This window comes from Megalobrama amblycephala, linkage group LG14 (genome assembly GCF_018812025.1).
Source record: "Megalobrama amblycephala isolate DHTTF-2021 linkage group LG14, ASM1881202v1, whole genome shotgun sequence".
Lineage (NCBI taxonomy): Eukaryota > Metazoa > Chordata > Actinopteri > Cypriniformes > Xenocyprididae > Megalobrama > Megalobrama amblycephala.
Window position 1 is genome coordinate 14,150,003 of NC_063057.1, and position 13,521 is coordinate 14,163,523.

General features: G+C 38.6%; 2 long non-coding RNA genes across 4 annotated transcripts in view; one reads left to right on the forward strand and one right to left on the reverse strand.

Moving 5' to 3' along the window:
- Positions 1-4,483: 4,483 nt before the first annotated feature.
- LOC125244973 lies at positions 4,484-6,268 on the reverse strand. The gene is made up of 2 exons (XR_007179418.1): positions 5,800-6,268; positions 4,484-4,741 (listed from the first exon to the last, which is right to left on the reverse strand). It is a non-coding gene; the product is annotated as an uncharacterized LOC125244973 (long non-coding RNA).
- A 65-nt stretch (positions 6,269-6,333) lies between these two features.
- LOC125244971 overlaps positions 6,334-13,521 on the forward strand; it is a 14,549-nt gene continuing 7,361 nt past the window's right edge. For 2 of the 3 annotated variants that reach the window (XR_007179414.1, XR_007179415.1), the window contains exons 1-2: positions 6,334-6,525; positions 8,363-8,432. This is a non-coding gene — a long non-coding RNA (uncharacterized LOC125244971). The remainder of the gene's footprint in view (positions 6,526-8,362; positions 8,433-13,521) is intronic. The other variant, XR_007179413.1, reaches the window with a different exon arrangement.

Sequence of the window (13,521 nt, forward strand, 5' to 3'; positions counted from 1 at the left end):
ACAGCGATTCGCCTGTCTATTAAAGTTTTGACAAAATCACACGGGAACATTCAAGTCTGCGTGACCCAGAGATAGCAGTTATCGTGTATAGGTATGAAACAGCTTCGCAAAGAGTCTTTTCAACCACAGTTTCTTTATTTCTGTGTTACAATAACAATTGTCACAGAAGAACGGGACAAAAATGTATAGTTAAACACTAATGTCGTCTACGTTAGCGTTCAAACAGTGAATCATCTTCCAAACAAACATGGCGCTTCTTTAACGATTTTATCAATTACATCGTTACGCCACTAGGTGTCGACAAGCGACTGATTAAAAATGTATTTGGCATTGAGTCATTCCTTCAAAAATGCGGTGTAATGAAGTAATTATAAGGGGATTATTTATTCAAAGCATTTTAATAATAAAGCATTTTTTATTATTTTATATAAATTTTAATAATTTAATTCAGATACATTAAACATTTTAACTAGATAGCAGCAATTAACATTTGTCAAAACCTCTTGTAAATTAAGTTATTTTGATTAGTAGTCTGTTCAAAATCATGATCTTGGTTTGAAACAAAAAAATCATGATTCTTAATGTATCCTATATATATATATATATATATATATATATACATACATACATATATGAGATATATATATACATACATACATACATACATACATATATATATATATATATATATATATATAAATAAATATATATATGGCAGTTGATAAAACTGTTGTGCTTTCGCGATAAAGTTCCAGACGGTTAGTACCTTTCACTTTTTAATTATCATTAAAACTGAATTTGATTATTGCAGTAATGTAGGCTATGTTTTAATTCATAAAAGCCAGAGGGAGCCCTCGCGCACAAAGTACTAGTTAGGCTCATACTAGGGGTGCTTCTCGAGGGATCTACCCACATGCTGTTAAAGTTTGGTTATTTAAAAAATATATGATAAATATTAATAAAGTAAGATGCCCCGTTTAAATATGTGACATGTAAAGTTTATTTAAACTGCATACATTAAAGCATGCATTTAAATTATTGTGACAGATATGAAGGGGGAGGAGAATTTATGCTTGCATCATGTTTCTCTACGAGAAAGGCTTCCGCAAAGGATGCGCCTGTGTATCCTCGCTCATGACTCCTCGGGAAGCCGCCTCACTCCTCGATCCTCGCCTCCTCGTGGTGCAATTAGAGAATTGAGATGTCCTACAAGATGGCTGAGCTCGATCGGTATCCGGGTCATAGGATGGAGGACGGAGGAGCGAGGAAACGAGGAGGGACCCATGGTACACTCATCATCTCAGGTATTTTCATATGAATAAAGTACCATATATTGAGAATGCAGTGCTAATCGAAGTAGCCTTTGTCACAGCAGAATACTCAAAAAAAAAAAAAAAAAATTCTTAACATTAGAGGTTAAATAATCTAAATATTGAATTGGACCAACAAACAGTTTTGTTTTGTTCATAGCAGTATCTTGCAGTACATTGTCCAGAGGCTGGTTATTACGATGAAGGGTATATTGAAACAAAGATTATGATTGATACAATATTACTGAAGTATAAGGTACTCTGTAATATGACACTGACACTGAACAGCTTTAGGAATTCAATTTATGTAGTCAATTTACATTATTTAGACTAACTTTTAAATTAATTTAGGTATACAAAATAGCATAATGTCTTCATGTCTTTTCCCTACAGAACAAGAGATGTGTTTGGACCGTTACATCGTGGGACGAGTGGACTGACATTTGCTGTGATGATGGACATCTGCTCGTGGAAGGGTAAGATTCTTTTTTTTTTTTTCTTCTTTTCTTTTCTTTTTTTTTTTTTTAACTCTACTAATTAAAATTTTTCCAGGCAGAAGCATAACCCCTACTGGACATCATGCTGGAGCTTAGGGGGAGCCCCGTGATCTCCTGCGCCTTCTCACCCACACCATTCCTTCATATCGCTTGGATGGGTAAGACTTCTTTTTTTTTCTTCTTCTTCTTCTTCCTTTTCTTCTTCTTTTCTTTTCTTTTTTTTTTTTTTTTTTACTCTACTAATTAAAATTTTTCCAGGCAGAAGCATAACCCCTGCTGGACATTGTGCTGGAGCTTAGGGGGAACCCCGTGATCTCCTGCGCCTTCTCGCCCACACCATTCCTTCGTATCGCCCGCACCTTTCCTTCGTATCGCCCACACCATTCCTTCGTATCGCCCGCACCATTCCTTCATATCGCTGAGATCTGGCTGGGATCGAACCAGCAACCTCTGAACCCATGAGGCAGCGCTCTTAACCTGTGAGCCACAGATCTCATGTCTGAACATGTGCGGGAACTTATATTTCACCTGTATGTGTTCTACAATAAAGTAGAACAAAGCAACATCCTGAGCTGGGGTTTGAACCCATGTCTCCAGCACACCCTTATCAGCAGAGAACGTGTGTTTAGCCACCTGCGCCACCGTGGCTTTCACACTGACTGTTGGTGTTTGGGGCACTTTGTTGAATATATCATCAGTCGATAACAATTTAATGTGAGTAGTGATGCATCAACACGCTGAGGAGGGGTTTGAACCCATGTCTTCAGCACACCCTTAGCAGCAGAAAACGTGTGTTTAGCCACTTGCGCCACTGTGGCTTTCACACTGACTGCTGGTGTTTGGAGCACTTTGTTGAATGTAACATCAGTCGATAACAATTTATTGTGAGTAGTGATGCATCAACACGCTGAGGTGGGGTTTGAACCCATGACTTTATCAGCAGAAAACATGTGTTTAGCCACTAACGCCACTGTGGCTTTCATACTGAGAGCTGCTGTTTTGGCCTCTTTGTTTGATATAATGACAAAAATTTTACATAAGCAATTGTAGGATTTAAACACAGATCTCATAGATGGAAGCACATCTCTTTATCACCTGAGGTGCTGATGTTTGCCTTTTTTGTTTTTGCTTTTTAAAAACATGGATCACTAAATTTCTTAGATGTTGTAATTTTTTAGCATCCACCCAAGCTTTGTCAGTTTTTGCAGGTTCATAAATAAGTTTAATTATATTAGATAATTTCATAGTTTCAGCAGTATTTGAGCAACTGTTTTTTTGTTTTTATTTATAGGACAGAAGAGCATGGATGGGAACGGGAGTGTGGTCAAGACATGATGGGACTAACACAGGTGAGCTCACAGCACTTATATGTAGTAATGGAAACACTGCTTCATGAAGCTTTGAAACTTTTACCAATCATTTGCTGGAATCAGTAGTTCAGAGCACAAATCAAATTGGCATTTGCAGCAAAATCAAACCTTTGAAACACTTGTTTCACCACTAGGTGGCGTTGACCTAGTGAACCCATGAACCAGCAGTTTTAACTGATCTCAGGCAAGTTTTATAGTTAAGGTTCAGTTTTAGTAACAAACATGTGTGTATAAATCAGGAGTAGGCAATGTCACTCCTGGAGAGCCGCTGTCCTGCAGAGTTTAGCTCCAACCCTAATCAAACACACCTGAACAAGCTAATTCGTGTCTTTGGGATTACTAAGGCTACAGGCAGGTGAGTTTTTTTTTTAAATTTTTTATCAGGGTTGGAGATAAACTCTGCAAACTCTCTAGGACTCTCTGTTGCTGGTATAAATGAACAAATAGAGTGATAGTTGTCTCTTAGTGGCCTGATTAGTCAAGCCCTCTTAAAAACACAAAACAAATGAATAAATCAACAAATTATACAGACACTTCATATTTAATTTGTACATTACATTTGCAATCGATTTGTAAAGGGTGTCATTACATGTTTGCACTGCATTCTTGTAACATTTACACCATTTTGACCAGTAGGTGTCATCAGCATGTGGCATTTCTCTGTGAAACAATCACTTTGCAACTCCCATCAGTACTATGTAAAAGATGAAGTTGATACATTGTGACTTACTTTATATTTTCTGCAGAATCATTTGCAAACTAAGAATTATACAAACTTTCCCACTAATTACCCTTTTTGTGTTCTCAAACAGACAGAAAAAGACGTTCTTCTACACCCTGAGTTAAAAGAGGTCATGGCCAATCGCCCAACACATTATAATCTGTGAGCGGTAAGAACATCTTATTTTTGCAGATGCTTATTAGGCAAAAAAAACTCAGTTTAGGTGACTTACTCAAATTCAACCAGACATCACAAAAAGGTGACGTGCAAAAATAGGGCCTGTCCTAAAACAAATACTCGACCCTGATGTATTTACTTACATCATGTATTTCCTGTATTTGTAAGTGTTCAAGTGTGAGTGAAGATCGCAAGTGTGTGTAGATCTTTTGATCATTCAATAGGACACACTTAAATCAAAATGGTGTAAAATTGCAAGTAAAGTATATACAGAGCTTTCTTAACATATTTTCAATACTTTGCACTTTTAAATGGCTGTTCAGTAGTCCCTATATAACAGAAAACACATTTTAGTAATTGTGATGCTTCTAATTAAGTATTAAAAAGAAGTTACAGACTTTTTTTCTAAATACACCAACAAAATGTGCAACACTGTAAGTTCAACTACCAAATTATATGTAATATCTAAATAATTTAAAGTTTTTCTTGACATATTGTGATTTCGGGCCAGAACATGATGCATGATTGAATACGCTTCAGATACTAGGAAAGTAGGTCTAACAAATAAGAGAGAGAGAAACAAAATGTGCAGCACTGTGAGTCCCCAGGACTGGAGTTGAGCACTACAAACAGTCATCACTTTAGATCCATTCCAACAGAAGTCATCTAATAATAAAAAAAAAAAATCAAGAGGTTATTTACCAGATGTTGCATTGATTTGAAAGTGCTTCATCCCATAAATGCTGTATTCAGTGAGTAAACACAAATTTATTCATGTCATGACCCGTTTGCATTTCATATTACTCGTCTCCATAGCCAAACATTTCTGCAATAATTGGCATTGACCGATAAAAGTATATTCTTCACAGAAATTCAAATTTCAGGTTGTTTACTGTTTAAATGCTGTCTAAAATCATATTTTTTTAATGTCACATGATTGGCCTCCAAAGTAATTAGGAAATTTTCCATCTGCTAATAGAGCCACATTCTCAACCTGCAATGGCGTTTCGCTCCTAAATGAATCAGTGTTTTGAACCAATCAGTTGAATGAATGATTCTTGAGTCACTGACTTGTTTGGTTACTGAATGAATCGCCACCTACTGGCGTATAGATGTAGACACGCGGAGTGATACAAACAGTAAACAGTCCCTACGCTGTTGGACTGAATACTTCAACTTCAGAACTAACTGATGCATTATATATCTACTGTGATTTGAGTAAATGTATAAATGTCAGTAAAATGTGAGTAAAACAATATATTTCTATCCTAATGGGGCCAATTTAGGTACATTATCACTGAAATTCATTCTCTTCTACAAGACGTGAAAGCGGCATAGAGCTTTTACCATTTGCAGGTGTATAAATCCGATGTCCTCCTGCTGTTTTCATACATTATTGCACTTATTATCCACAAGGGGAGCTGACACACTGATCTGATCATGTCTGTTTAATCAATCAGTAAATAGCCACTTTTAGAAAATTTAGTCAGTAATATTTAGTCGTAATATCGGTCATTGGTTTATAGATTGACAGTCATTTTGATAAAAAAATAATGATTTGTCTTGATCTGTCCTATGTTACCCTATCATGCTTCATTATAAATACTGGTTAAACTGAGACAACAACACGAAAGCATTGTTTAACTGTGAACAAATATGATGCACTTCATTTTAAATAACTAGAGACAAACAAACAGCTATTTAAAACTGACTAAAAAACTTACAAAAATAAGAAACTCGACCCGTATTTTACGTATTTAGACTCTGAGCACGTGCCTTCGAGTTCAACACATTTCACCAGTGTTACCCCATCAGTTGAGAGCTGATCTGATTCATTTTCTGAAACTGGTAGATCCATGTTGCTCTGCGGGTCAAGACCCCGACAAAATCATAGATTTGTCGGAAAATATATCAAATGTACGTTTCAGTCTCACCTACGACTATACCGGCCGCCATCTCGAGTTTGTCGTTTCAATTAATAATGTTGATACACTTATTGACCACAAGAGGGAGCCGGTGATCACCTGTTTGTCACTTACCTTTCACTTATTTATCAAAAAATAGGGACGTTTGGTCGAGTATGAAAATGTAAAAAAATACGCGTGACTTTTATAGTCAGTGATACAACTTTGATACGTCTTTCTGTTGGCTTTTAATACGACTCGTTTGGTAGAAACTGAAGTGCAGTTTTCCATCCGCTCCTCTAGGGTGCGTAAACGAGTTTCAAGTTCAGTTTGACAGCTTCGGATGCTTGGCAACCAATGTTGACAACATGATGCTTGTTACAGTCGCCACAACACGTACAGACCGTTTAAACTACATAAACTGTAAATGACAGCTCAGTGATAGTATATTAATGCCACTCAACAACATATTTCAGCCCATAAACAAACAAATCCGACACACGCTGCGTTAAAGTTCAGGAAGCAAAGATGTCACGCGACTCACCTGTAAGTAAAATGAAGTGTTTTTCTCTTGCATTATCTTATTAACACTTTAAGTCATTAGTCTGTGCTTGTAAGTCGTTATTTAAGTTAAGTATTTATGTGCTGTTGCTTTCTGATATTTCATAGCAGGGCTTCTGTGTCAGTTTATTTACATTCATATTGTGATGATTGAATGTGTTGCATTTATTGTGACCCGACGCGAACCCACAAAACATTCATTTTATTGTGGTCTTTTAACGTAAAGTCTTGTTATTTGACAATTAGTCATGTATGAAGGCAGTCTCATCTTCTATGAAGGTTTAGCTCATACTTTGTTTACATTCTGCACTGACAGACCTTTAGAATAATGAATGAATCGGTTGTTTTTGCATTGCCTTTATAATCTTTGAATGAATCGCCCTCTGATATTCATATTATAAAAGGAAATAGTGTTTTTCCTCTGCTGTTGTAGTCTTACTATAGCTAATAATCTACTGTTAACACTTAGATTAGTGATCTTATTTTCCTTTATTAATTGTTTATGGTGAATTAAAACCTGGTCTTAATCTTAAAAGATCCAAATAATGTAAATACTGCATTGAACCAACAAACATCTGTTTTGTTTGGTCAGCATTGAAGGATGGGAAGGAGTGTGTTTGTTTCTATGCGGTGTTCTTATAGTTCTGTGGCCTGTAAGACACTACAGTCATTTAATTAAAAGATTATTATTGATACAGCAATCATAATATACTATGTATTATATTTTTTACACTCTACAGCGTTAGGACTTCATGTAGTCGATTACATTTAACTATTATTTAGACTATCTTTTAAATTCTGATGTTTTAGATATACAATGTGTTGTAATTATGGATGCACCGATGTATCGGTCGATTTTTGCTCAATTTATAATAGATATAACAAACAGATGGTTTATTAACTAACTGTGTGAAGGCACTAGCGATGCTGTCTGAGCTTTAATGTTAACCAAATAACAAAATAGCACACTATTCTTAACTTTTATAACTTTCATAAGTGTAGTGGAACCCATTCAAATGATGACCAAAACTTTACTGATGTTTTATTAAGTTTATTGTGTCCGTTTTCACTCCAAAGACATCACAAGAGCTAAACAAAACACAGCACATTAAACTTTCTCTACATTGCACTATCATCAACATACAGCGAATTACAACAGAACACTTACTACAACTAACAGTTAACAAATACATACAGACCTTATGCCTTTTGGGCGGTGCATAATAAACTGGCAATATCTCTGAAGAACTGTGTGCTCTCCATTACCCGTTTCACTCTGTAGACTAGAATACCTGTCAAAATAAGAGTCCCACCTTAGTAAAGGAGATCATACACTTTTTTGTTAAACTTACAAAAAGTATTAAAATGTATACAAAAACAAATTAGAAGGTTAATCATAATAAAGTCTGTTTCAATAAGGAAGGATTTAATTTATACAGTGAACAATATGCAGTATTATTTTACATATTGTTTACTGTTAAACCTACCTAAAAAGCACAGTTTATTTTATATGTATGTTTGTGTTGTTGTATTTATGTAGGCCTGCTGAATGTTAAATGGATCAAATCCATGTTCATTAGAAATTATGATGATGAAGCAATAAATCTGCTAGTAGAATTTAATGCAGGTGTTTTTGAACTTTGCTGATTTAAAACATGATCAAAATACTATCTATTTTGATGACAACATTTAAAATAAGAGAGCAAGTGACAAATATCAGAATCGACTAACAATTGTTTGTTAAAATCAGTATCGGCCCCAAAAAATCCTATCAGTGCATCCCTAGTAGTAATATTTGTTCATTTATGTGTTTTTCCTACAGGATAAGGGAGGTGTTTGGAGCATACACTCAACAGAAGCAGAGCTCTGGGACGTGTGGACAGACATTCACTGTAATGATGGACATCTGCTCTTGGACAGATAAGACTTCTAACGTGTGAATGTGTGTTGTTTGGTGCAAAAAAACGTAGGTTATCATCATTTTCTTTTTGGAGGGTCACCCCTCTAAAAAGCAAATTATGGTAACCTAAATAGGTGGGGAAGGGACGGCAGGCCAAATTTTTTATACAGCTAATTTTTTTTCATTGTATCAAAAAGTATAACCCCTGCTGTACATCGTGTCGGGGTTTGGGGGGGGACCCGAATCATCCCCACCCCTTCACACACGCACCATTCACTCATATCGCTGAGATCTGGCTGGGATCGAACCAGCAACCTCTGAACCCGTGAGGCAGCGCTCTTAACCTTTGAGCCACAGATCTCATGTCTGAACATGTGCGGGAACTTGTATTTCACCTGTATGTGTCCTACAATAAAGTAGAACAAAGCAACATCCTGAGCTGGGGTTTGAACCCATGTCTCCAGCACACCCTTATCAGCAGAGAACATGTGTTTAGCCACCTGCGCCACTGTGACTTTCACACTGGCTGCTGATGTTTGGGGCACTTTGTTGAATATATCAGTAATCTATAACAATTTAATGTTAGTAGTGATGCATCAACATGCTGAGCTGGGGTTTGAACCCATGTCTCCAGCGCAGTCTCACCAACAGAAAAAGCCATGCGTTTAGCCACTTGCGCCATTGGGACTTTCACACTGAGCGTTGGTGTTTTGGGCTCTTTGTTGAATATAACATCAATAGCTAACAATTTAACGTTAGTAGTAATGCAACAACATGCTGAGAAGGGGTTTGAACCCATGTCTCCAGCGCAGCCTCACCAACAGAAAAAACCATGCGTTTAGCCACTTGCGCCATTGGGGCTTTCACACTGAGCGGTGGTGTTTTGGGCACTTTGTTGAAAATAACATCAATAGCTAACAATTTAACATTAGTAGTAATGCAACAACATGCTGAGGAGGGGTTTGAACCCATGTCTCCAGCGCAGCCTCACCAACAGAAAAAACACGCATTTAGCCACTTGCGCCATTGGGGCTTTCACACTGAACATTGGTGTTTTGGGCACTTTGTTGAATATAACATCAATAGCTAACAATTTAACGTTAGTAGTAATGCAACAACACGCTGAGGAGGGGTTTGAACCCATGTCTCCAGCGCTGCCTCACCAACAGAAAAAATATGCATTTAGCCACTTGCGCCATTGGGGCTTTCACACTGAATGTTGGTGTTTTGGGCACTTTGTTGAAAATAACATCAATAGCTAACAATTTAACATAAGTAGTAATGCAACAACATGCTGAGGAGGGGTTTGAACCCATGTCTGCAGCGCAGCCTCACCAACAGAAAAAACATGCATTTAGCCACTTGCGCCATTGGGGCTTTCACACTGAGCGTTGGTGTTTTGGGCACTTTGTTAAAAATAACATCAATAGCTAACAATTTAACATTAGCAGTAATGCAACAACATGCTGAGGAGGGGTTTGAACCCATGTCTCCAGCGCCGCCTCACCACCAGAAAAAAAAACATATGTTTAGCCACTTGCGCCATTGGAGCTTTCACACTTAACCTTGGTGTTTTGGGCACTTTGTTGAAAATAACATCAATAGCTAACAATTTAACGTTAGTAGTAATGCAACAACATGCTGAGGAGGGGTTTGAACCCGGGTCTCCAGCGCAGCCTCACCAACAGAAAAAACATGCATTTAGCCACTTGCGCCATAGGGGCTTTCACACTGAGCATTGGTGTTTTGGGCACTTTGTTGAAAATAACATCAATAGCTAACAATTTAACATAAGTAGTAATGCAACAACATGCTGAGGAGGGGTTTGAACCCATGTCTGCAGCGCAGCCTCACCAACAGAAAAAACATGCATTTAGCCACTTGCGCCATAGGGGCTTTCACACTGAGCGTTGGTGTTTTGGGCACTTTGTTGAAAATAACATCAATAGCTAACAATTTAACGTTAGTAGTAATGCAACAACATGCTGAGGAGGGTTTGAACCCGGGTCTCCAGCGCAGCCTCACCAACAGAAAAAACATGCATTTAGCCACTTGCGCCATAGGGGCTTTCACATTGAGCATTGGTGTTTTGGGCACTTTGTTGAAAATAACATCAATAGCTAACAATTTAACGTTAGTAGTAATGCAACAACATGCTGAGGAGGGGTTTGAACCCGGGTCTCCAGCGCAGCCTCACCAACAGAAAAAACATGTATTTAGCCACTTGCACCATAGGGGCTTTCACACTGAGCGATGGTGTTTTGGGCACTTTGTTGAATATAACATCAATAGCTAACAATTTAACATTAGTAGTAATGGAACAACATGCTGAGAAGGGGTTTGAACCCATGTCTCCAGCGCTGCCTCACCAACAGAAAAAATATGCATTTAGCCACTTGCGCCATTGGGGCTTTCACACGGAGCGTTGATGTTTTGTGCACTTTGTTGAAAATAACATCAATAGCTAACAATTTAACATAAGTAGTAATGCAACAACATGCTGAAGAGGGTTTTGAACCCATGTTTCCAGCGCTGCCTCACCAACAGAAAAAATATGCATTTAGCCACTTGCGCCATTGGGGCTTTCCAACTGGGCATTGGTGTTTTGGGCACTTTGTTGAATATAATATCAGCAGCTAGCAATTTAACATTAGTAGTAATGCAACAACATGCTGAGGAGGGGTTTGAACCCATGTCTCCAGCGCAGCCTCACCAACAGAAAAAACATGCATTTAGCCACTTGCGCCATTGGGGCTTTCCAACTGGGCGTTGGTGTTTTGGGCACTTTGTTGAATATAATATCAGCAGCTAGCAATTTAACATTAGTAGTAATGCAACAACATGCTGAGGAGGGGTTTGAACCCATGTCTCCAGCGCTGCCTCAGCAACAGAAAAAATATGCATTTAGCCACTTGCGCCATTGGGGCTTTCACACTGAACATTGGTGTTTTGGGCACTTTGTTGAATATAACATCAATAGCTAACAATTTAACGTTAGTAGTAATGCAACAACACGCTGAGGAGGGGTTTGAACCCATGTCTCCAGCGCTGCCTCACCAACAGAAAAAATATGCATTTAGCCACTTGCGCCATTGGGGCTTTCACACTGAGCATTGGTGTTTTGGGCACTTTGTTGAATAAAACATCAATAGCTAACAATTTAACATTAGCAGTAATGCAACAACATGCTGAGGAGGGGTTTGAACCCATGTCTCCAGCGCCGCCTCACCACCAGAAAAAAAACATATGTTTAGCCACTTGCGCCATTGGAGCTTTCACACTGAACCTTGGTGTTTTGGGCACTTTGTTGAAAATAACATCAATAGCTAACAATTTAACGTTAGTAGTAATGCAACAACATGCTGAGGAGGGGTTTGAACCTGGGTCTCCAGCGCAGCCTCACCAACAGAAAAAAATCATGCGTTTAGCCACTTGCCCCATTGGGGCTTTCACACTGAGCGTTAGTGTTTTGGGCACTTTGTCGAATATAACATCAATAGCTAACAACTTAATGTTAGTAGTAAGGCAACAACATGCTGAGGTGGGGTTTGAACCTATGTCTCCAGCGCAGCCTCACCAACAGAAAAAACATGCGTTTAGCCACTTGTGCCATTGTGGGTTTCACATTGAGCGTTGGTGTTTTGGGCACTTTGTTGAATATAACATCAATAGCTAACAATTTAACATTAGCAGTAATGCAACAACATGCTGAGGAGGGGTTTGAACCCATGTCTCCAGCGCAGCCTCACCAACAGAAAAAAATGCGTTTAACCACTTGTGCCATTGTGGGTTTCACATTGAGCGTTGGTGTTTTGGGCACTTTGTCGAATATAACATAAATAGCTAACAACTTAACATTAGTAGTAATGCAACAACATGCTGAGGAGGGGTTTGAACCCATGTCTCCAGCGCAGCCTCACCAACAGAAAAAATATGCGTTTAGCCACTTGCGCCATTGGAGCTTTCACACTGAACGTTGGTGTTTTGGGCACATTGTTGAAAATAACATCAATAGCTAACAATTTAACGTTAGTAGTAATGCAACAACATGCTGAGGAGGGGTTTGAACCCGGGTCTCCAGCGCAGCCTCACCAACAGAAAAAACATGCATTTAGCCACTTGCGCCATAGGGGCTTTCACACTGAGCGATGGTGGTTTGGGCACTTTGTTGAATATAACATCAATAGCTAGCAATTTAACGTTAGTAGTAATGCAACAACATGCTGAGGAGGGGTTTGAACCCATGTCTCCAGCGCTGCGTCACCAACAGAAAAAATATGCATTTAGCCACTTGCGCCATTGGGGCTTTCACACTGAGCGTTGATGTTTTGTGCACTTTGTTGAAAATAACATCAATAGCTAACAATTTAACGTTAGTAGTAATGCAACAACACGCTGAGGAGGGGTTTGAACCCATGTCTCCAGCGCTGCCTCACCAACAGAAAAAATATGCATTTAGCCACTTGCGCCATTGGGGCTTTCACACTGAGTGGTGGTGTTTTGGGCACTTTGTTGAAAATAACATCAATAGCTAACAATTTAACATAAGTAGTAATGCAACAACATGCTGAGGAGGGGTTTGAACCCATGTCTGCAGCGCAGCCTCACCAACAGATAAAACATGCATTTAGCCACTTGCGCCATTGGGGCTTTCACACTGAGCATTGGTGTTTTGGGCACTTTGTTGAAAATAACATCAATAGCTAACAATTTAACATTAGCAGTAATGCAACAACATGCTGAGGAGGGGTTTGAACCCATGTCTCCAGCGCCGCCTCACCACCAGAAAAAAAACATATGTTTAGTCACTTGCGCCATTGGAGCTTTCACCCTGAACCTTGGTGTTTTGGGCACTTTGTTGAAAATAACATCAATAGCTAACAATTTAACGTTAGTAGTAATGCAACAACATGCTGAGGAGGGGTTTGAACCCATGTCTCCAGCGCTGCCTCACCAACAGAAAAAATATGCATTTAACCACTTGCGCCATTGGGGCTTTCACACTGAGCGGTGGTGTTTTGGGCACTTTGTTGAAAATAACATCAATAGCTAACAATTTAACATAAGTAGTAATGCAACAA